The following is a 7,500-nucleotide window of genomic DNA, read 5'->3' as shown; positions in this document are numbered from 1 at the left end:
GTGGATATCTCGTATCCGAAAACTCGCAGTTCGCCCCGTCAATCCTCCAGGGCCCAAATAACTCAATTTTCTCCCGATGAACTATTTCCGTCAATGGATTAGTTTGATCCAAAACTTGAGATAATGGGTGTAATCCAAAAAAAGATTCATAAGTCGTTGTTAATGGAGTTGAAGTCACCAAATTCTGAGGAGTCGGTATCAATTTATGTCTAATTGCTCCACATATAGTTCCTCTAACCATATTTTCTAAACGAACCAGGGCCAATCCAAATTGATCTTGTAATAGATCTGCTACAGAACGAATACGTTTATTTTTCAAATGATTTATATCGTCAAGTAGAGCCATTCCAAATTTCATGCCAATCAAATGATCCGCAGCTGTCAATATATCTCGCGGTAACAAAAATGTATTGTTCTGGGGTATATCAAGATTAAGCTTTTGGTTGATATTTCGTCGACCAATTTTTCCTAATTCACATCTTTGTTGAAAAAATTTTTTTTGTAATTCTTTCCATAAAGATTCAGAAAATACCGGATCTCCGCCAACACAAGCAAATTGTCGATAAAACTCCAAAATGGCATTTTCTTTTGACCCAATTTTTTTTTTATCCTTATCATTTAGGAAAGACACGAAAATTTCAGGATAACAAACATTTTCTAGAATTTCGCTTAAATTCGAACCCATAGCTGATGATAGAACTAGAATAGATATTTTCTGTTTCCTACTCACACGAGCCCATATCCTTGCTTTTTTATCAATCTCTAATTCTAATCTACCCCCCCAGTCTGATATTATAGTGCCAGTATAGACCGGAATTCCGTTAGGGTCCAATTCTGAACGGTAATAGATACCAGGACTTTGCAATATTTGATTGATTACTATTCTGTATATTCCATTTACTATAGAAGTTCCCAGAGAATTCATTAGAGGAATATTTCCAACAAAAATAGTTTGTTTTTGTATATCTCTACTACTTTTCCAAATTAATCCCGCGGATATATATAATTCAGCAGAATATGTAAGTGATTCATATACAGCATCTTTTTCGTTTATCAAGGGTTCTAATAATTGATATGTTTCGGCAAATAATTGAAATTCAATTTCTTGATCTGTATCCTCAATTTTTGGAAACTTAAAAAGCCCTTCTGTTAAGCCCCGATCAATGAACCTACAAAACCCTTCAAATTGTATCTGATTCAATCCAGGTAGTGTAGACATTTCTTCATTTTCACTCCCAAGCATTTTCAATTTCCCCGTGAATTTTATCGAAAAATATTCCACGATTTGCTGTCATGCTTCATCAAATCACATGAATCCATTTAGCAATATTGGAATTTCTATTCTTTATACTGAATTACATGAAATCTTACCTAATCCCGTGTATCAAATATTTCTTAGTGTATGAAATACCTATTATGAAAAGAGAAAGAAATATTAGAATTTGATACTCAACTTCGAAGGAATTTGCAACAAAACAAACAGATAGAATCGAAAGTCTAATCTAAAAAAGGATTGGAAATTTCTACGGGCATTTCAATATTTTTTTTAGGAATCTAAAAAAATGCATTTCATTTCTATCATTATTATGATATTACATATTCAAATTCAATTGGATACAAAAAAAAATCCATTCGAAATTGTCAAGAAAAGATATATTTTGAAGTGAAGTATTTTGGAGAGAATTGGGGAGAATATGATTAGAGTATGTTATGTGTAATGTAATAAGGCTTGTATTTTTGAAACATGCATATATTTAACTGCAGCTATAGATCTGTCTCTAACTTTATTGCAGTCATATTTGTTCAGGATAACAAACACATAACATGTTGTGTGAATTTTTACAAATTTTCTATTGAAAATTGTAAAAAAAGAATAAGCACGATAATTTCTTGAAAATACCGTATAGTATTGGTATTCTATATCTATATAGATATGGATAAGATACTCGATTAGATAATATCTGTGTAACAGATCAAATTGATATTCTAGGGTTTACATATATTGAAAGTTGCTGTTATAATTAGAATGAACAAAGTTAAAAAAAAAAGCAATATTGATTGGTTATGTATCAATTTTTATTTTCTGATCTCATTAAGAAAAAAAAATTTCTATTCAAATATTCAAGAATAATTCATAAAAGAATAGTTAACGGTTGCGATTTGTCTCAAGATTGTTTTTCAATTTTTCAATAGAAAGAAAAGGGGGGAGTATTCTCAAAAACTTCATATCTATATTTTTATTGGCGGCATGGCCGAGTGGTAAGGCGGGGGACTGCAAATCCTTTTTCCCCAGTTCAAATCCGGGTGTCGCCTGATCGATAAGAAACTGTAAATGAAAGATTATATTACGTTTTTTTAGAAAACTTTTTTTCCAACAGAAGCAAGCGAGGGAAAAGGAGTCTTGAGAATTGCGTTTGATTCGAAATTATAAGCATCAGTAGCTTAAAAAATGTTGTAAATATTTTTGTCTCGAATTCAAGGAAAGATTCTAGTAGTGAAAAGGAATCCATAAATTTAGAAATGATAGTTCGTTCACTACACAACTATTGTAGTGTCTGTCTCCTGACTGGGTCTTTTATTAGATTGGATTAAGAATAAGTCGGATAGGAAAGTCCATTTTTAGGTAGAGAAAAGGCAGAAGAAAAACCTTCTATACAGACTAATTTAAAGTTTATGAGTGCTTCCACATTTTATCAATATTATTTATTTAGATCAATTCTATTTAATAGCTTTAATTTAGCTAATTCGCTTTCGTAATATTCAAAAAAAGTATTCTTTAGATTTTCATATTCTATATTCTAATAAAATTAAAAAGTTTTGATTCTAAAATCGAATAGAAAAGAAAAAAAGTTTTTTTAATTATTTTAGAGAACGAATTGGGAGACATTTAAGGGACTATTTCAAATAGAAAGAAGAGTATAAGTATGCAAATGAATCTGTCTTGATTCTTTTTTTATGAAATCCTTAAGGAAATGATAAAAGAGAAATCTTAATATTCCCACCTGGTAGTAACATTCATTGACTTATAACTTCCTATAATTTTTTTATGTTTAATGTTTTATGATTTTACTAAAAATAATCAAAAAAAACTTTTTAGATGTTCTAATAACTAATAAATAGAATGAATTCTTGTTTTTCGTGAATGATGTTAGCCCAGAATCCTTTTTTTGACTCTGTAATAGCAATTCCACTATTATAGTATAGTATTTTTAGCGAATAATACAAAAAAAAGAATAGAATAAAAAATTTGAAAAAATAATGAAATAGTTCCTTCATATTTATAGAGATAGGAGACAAAATTTACATGGATATAGTAAGTATTGCTTGGGCTGCTTTAATGGTAGTTTTTTCATTTTCCCTTTCCCTCGTAGTATGGGGAAGAAGTGGGCTATAGGGATACTAAAAATTGAGTTAAGGGATCCAAGTAACCTTGTTGATTTCTACCTGAATTTTTGAATTTCGAAACTATTGAATGAAAATATTTCATTTAAACTAATACTAATTAATTGAGTTCAAATAGAAAATCTATCTTGATTCTATTATATTTTAGTAGTGTAATGTATTCTATGTATCTTATAGGAATTGAAAATACTCTTTCAATCAAACAAATATTTTCATTATTCCCATATTCCTATTTTGAGAAAAACAAGGGAATCAAAAAGAAGAAGAAATGGATTCCTATTCCAATCAAATTTTTCTTAAAATTTCTATTTCGATGAACTGACGCTTAACCTGGTTATATAGATATATATATATATGGAAAATGGCGGACCGTGTAATAACCATTCCTGTTTTTTTACCCCCTTTTTTTCCTAAGATACCGGAATTGTTTGTAAAAAGAATCTGAAAAAAAAAATTGGACGCAATTCTCAGATAGTAGAAATCAAATTGATTTCTACTATCTGGATTACGCTGATTGTACGATCATTTTTTTAAATCATTCATAAAAATGAAGAAATCATATTTCAGTGAAATTAGTCACTTAATCATATTTCAGTGAAATTAGTCACTTTTACTTACCGTTTTTACATAAATTATAAGTAAAAAAGCAGTAGGAACTAGAATAAACAGTGCAGTAGCAATAAATGCGAGAATATTTACTTCCATAATCTTTATTATGTTCTATTTCTCTTAAATTTCTAAAAAAAAAATTCGGGATTTAATCCCATAGAAATGTTCAATCTTTCAACAATGGTATAAATTGGATTTCAATGATATCAAATCGGATCAATATCATGAATCACAAAATCTGAGCTATCAAATCAACTCATGAAATAGTATAACATAGGAAGATCTTTTATCCATACTAAATAAAACAAAAAAACATTTATTCTTGATGAAAGTCCAAAATCCCTTTCCTTCCTTTTTCGGCGAAACAAATGAAAAAGCAGGGGGGGGCCCCAAATAAAATTTTGTTTATCAATTTGATTCCCTACAAATACACAAAAAAGGAATTTATTTTTTATTTTTTTGGATTTATATCCAACGGGATTGACGGGGCTCGAACCCGCAGCTTCCGCCTTGACAGGGCGGTGCTCTGACCAATTGAACTACAATCCCAGGGAAAGGGGTGTACTGTATAAATATTTTTACGGACCGTTTCTGTCAAACCTTTTCTTTTTCTATTTCGGATTCGAACCTTTTTGTTGTAAATGAAAAAAGCGCATTTTTTTATATATTGATATGTATATCGATATCCACTTTAGTGAGATCGACACAAATTACTCGTAATCCGTTTCTTATTCTTATTCTATTAACAAATCGATTGAAAATTGAATCAATGAAAAAAAAATATTTTTTTTTTCAATTTTTCCTTATATTTTCTACTTACAGATCTTGACATGAATACCGATTATTAACAAGATTTTGAATTTGTGGAAAGAAATATGGAATACAGAAAAAAAAGAAATAACCTTAGATATGTTTAATATTTTGATTCTTCCGTATCATAGCACATCAGTCATTTCCAGAGAACTATAAATGGGTTATAGAATTTCATAGTGGATCGGCAAATTCTTGGGCCGAGCTGGATTTGAACCAGCGTAGACATATTGCCAACGAATTTACAGTCCGTCCCCATTAACCGCTCGGGCATCGACCCAGCACAATAGGAAGAATACATTTCAGTTTTTATTGAAAATTTTTGATCAACTTCCTTTCGTAACACCCTACCCCCAGGGGAAGTCGAATCCCCGCTGCCTCCTTGAAAGAGAGATGTCCTGAACCACTAGACGATGGGGGCATACTTGCCCGACCGCCATTATACTACGTTCATAGTATGAACAGTTTTTTGCAATTGTCAATATAATGATATGATTCGATAAAAAAAAATATTTTTCGTTCTTTCATAATTCCATAGAAATTTTTTATTAATCATTTATATTTCTAAATTTTTTTATTCCAGTCATAATAAGAAAAAAAAAGAAGTAATGTTCCAATAAAGAGAAAATTCTTCACAGGAATGATTCGTTTGTTGCAAAGGACGAGAGGTTAAAACTTCATTTCTATCATTTATTACTAATACTAAGATTCGATAGGTAGATTTATATCTAATACTAAGAAAAAAAACTTTGGAAAATAGAATTTTTCAATAAAAAAATAAAAATTTGGTTTAGGGACAGAACATATTGAATCCATTTTATCAATGATTCGATTTTATCAATGTTTCGATGAAATATTTTATTTTGTGAGTACATTTATGTATCAATAAAAAGAATTTAGTGTTATGATTAGAATGACTTCAAGAATCCATTTTGAAATAATATATTTGATATGGATCAAATCCAATCTTAATCAATTCTTTTTTTTAACTATATTCTATTCACTAGGTAAATCCAATTTTTTGTTCTTTGATGAGTCATTATACAAATAATAGATATTGATGTACATGTATTCTAATCCCATTTATATCATTTAATTTATATAATTTATATAAATTTATAGAAATAATTTATATAAATTTATAGAATAAGTATACACAGTAACAAATATATGTACTAGTCATGCTAGTTCCTTATTTAGAAATTGAAAGAAAGAAAAAGGGCCCTTTTAACTCAGTGGTAGAGTAACGCCATGGTAAGGCGTAAGTCATCGGTTCAAATCCGATAAGGGGCTTTTTACTTTTTTTTTCAAAAGCAATAGTCTTTCTATTTGAAGGAAGAATAAAAAGATTCTTGATATTTTGAAAAAGTTTCTATTTGTAATAAAAAAGAAAAAGTGTAAAATTCAATAATGGAAAAATAAAAAAAAGTAAGTGGACCTAACCCGTTGAATTATATTTATATCTACTATTCTGATATTCAAATTTGATAAAGATTCAATTCGAACAATTTTTTTTCTTTTTAAGACTTTTTTCGTTTAGACTCCCTAAGAATCTCTGAATATTTCCAATGAAATCTTCTTGTTTCTGAACTAAGAAAAAAGGTTATGCCTTTTCTTTACTCAGAAGGGCCTTAATACGAATTTCAAGTTCCACCAAACAAGTTTTTTTAAAATTAAAATGAAACATATTTTTTTCCATAAATTTCTATTATTTCTATAAGATTAGATAGAATCTTATAGAAATAATAGAAAAATACATTAAATTATGTCTTCACATATCAAATAGTTTCTTTTCATATCGATGTGTACGATATTTTTCCAGCAATTCATATATATGAGACAAAAACTTTCATTTACAGTTTTTTCTTTTTATTATAGTATTTATAAAAAAAAATGAAATACTAAAGAAAAAACTGTAAATGAAATAGAAATTTAGAAAACCTATGATCCTACAGTAGTTTCCTAGACAAAATAGAAGTCAATTCACAACCAAACTTCAAGAATAAGTTTCTTTGATGATAAGGAGAGAAATATGTCTGAAGATCCGCTAGGTATAAGAAGTGAAACAGGGGATCATTTGTTTCTTGAACAGTTCTGAAAAAAAAATTTCTATCGGATTTTGGAGTCATAGCAGATTTTATGATTGATGACTTGGAAGATTTTTAAGAATAGATAAGGAATAACCACATCGAGTTCATGGATTTGCCCTAGATATCAATAGACCCATAAATGATTTTTTATTCGAAACCGATTAGAAAACAAGGGAAAGTATACTTATATATTCTATATATATATAGAGAGAGAAATGAATAGAGATAAATGATCAAGGTCCGTCCCATCTCTGAAAATGCTCTATGAGGTGTTGGGAAATGGTTGAAGTAGTTGAATAGGAGGATCGCTATGACTATAGCTCTTGGTAAATTTACCAAAGATGAAAATGATTTATTTGATATTATGGATGACTGGTTGCGGAGGGACCGTTTCGTTTTTGTGGGTTGGTCCGGTCTATTACTCTTTCCTTGCGCCTATTTCGCCTTGGGGGGTTGGTTTACAGGTACGACCTTTGTAACTTCATGGTATACTCACGGCTTGGCAAGTTCTTATTTAGAAGGCTGCAACTTCTTAACCGCTGCAGTTTCCACTCCCGCTAATAGTTTAGCACACTCTTTGTTGTTACTG

At 29.7% G+C, this 7,500-nt stretch overlaps 3 non-coding genes across 3 annotated transcripts; 2 read left to right on the top strand and 1 right to left on the bottom strand.

Moving 5' to 3' along the window:
• Positions 1 to 2,242: 2,242 nt before the first annotated feature.
• On the top strand, positions 2,243 to 2,313 carry TRNAC-GCA (transfer RNA cysteine (anticodon GCA)). The gene has a single exon. It is a non-coding gene; the product is annotated as a tRNA-Cys (tRNA).
• A 2,173-nt stretch (positions 2,314 to 4,486) lies between these two features.
• On the bottom strand, positions 4,487 to 4,560 carry TRNAD-GUC (transfer RNA aspartic acid (anticodon GUC)). Its single transcript has one exon. It is a non-coding gene; the product is annotated as a tRNA-Asp (tRNA).
• Positions 4,561 to 6,042: 1,482 nt separating this feature from the next.
• On the top strand, positions 6,043 to 6,114 carry TRNAT-GGU (transfer RNA threonine (anticodon GGU)). Its single transcript has one exon. It is a non-coding gene; the product is annotated as a tRNA-Thr (tRNA).
• Positions 6,115 to 7,500: the final 1,386 nt, after the last annotated feature.

The sequence above is a fragment of the Vigna unguiculata genome, chromosome 3, assembly GCF_037176805.1.
Source record: "Vigna unguiculata cultivar grain cowpea cultivar isolate G323 ecotype 2 chromosome 3, ASM3717680v1, whole genome shotgun sequence".
Taxonomy (NCBI): Eukaryota; Viridiplantae; Streptophyta; class Magnoliopsida; order Fabales; family Fabaceae; genus Vigna; species Vigna unguiculata.
This window is presented reverse-complemented; position numbering and strand designations above follow the sequence as displayed.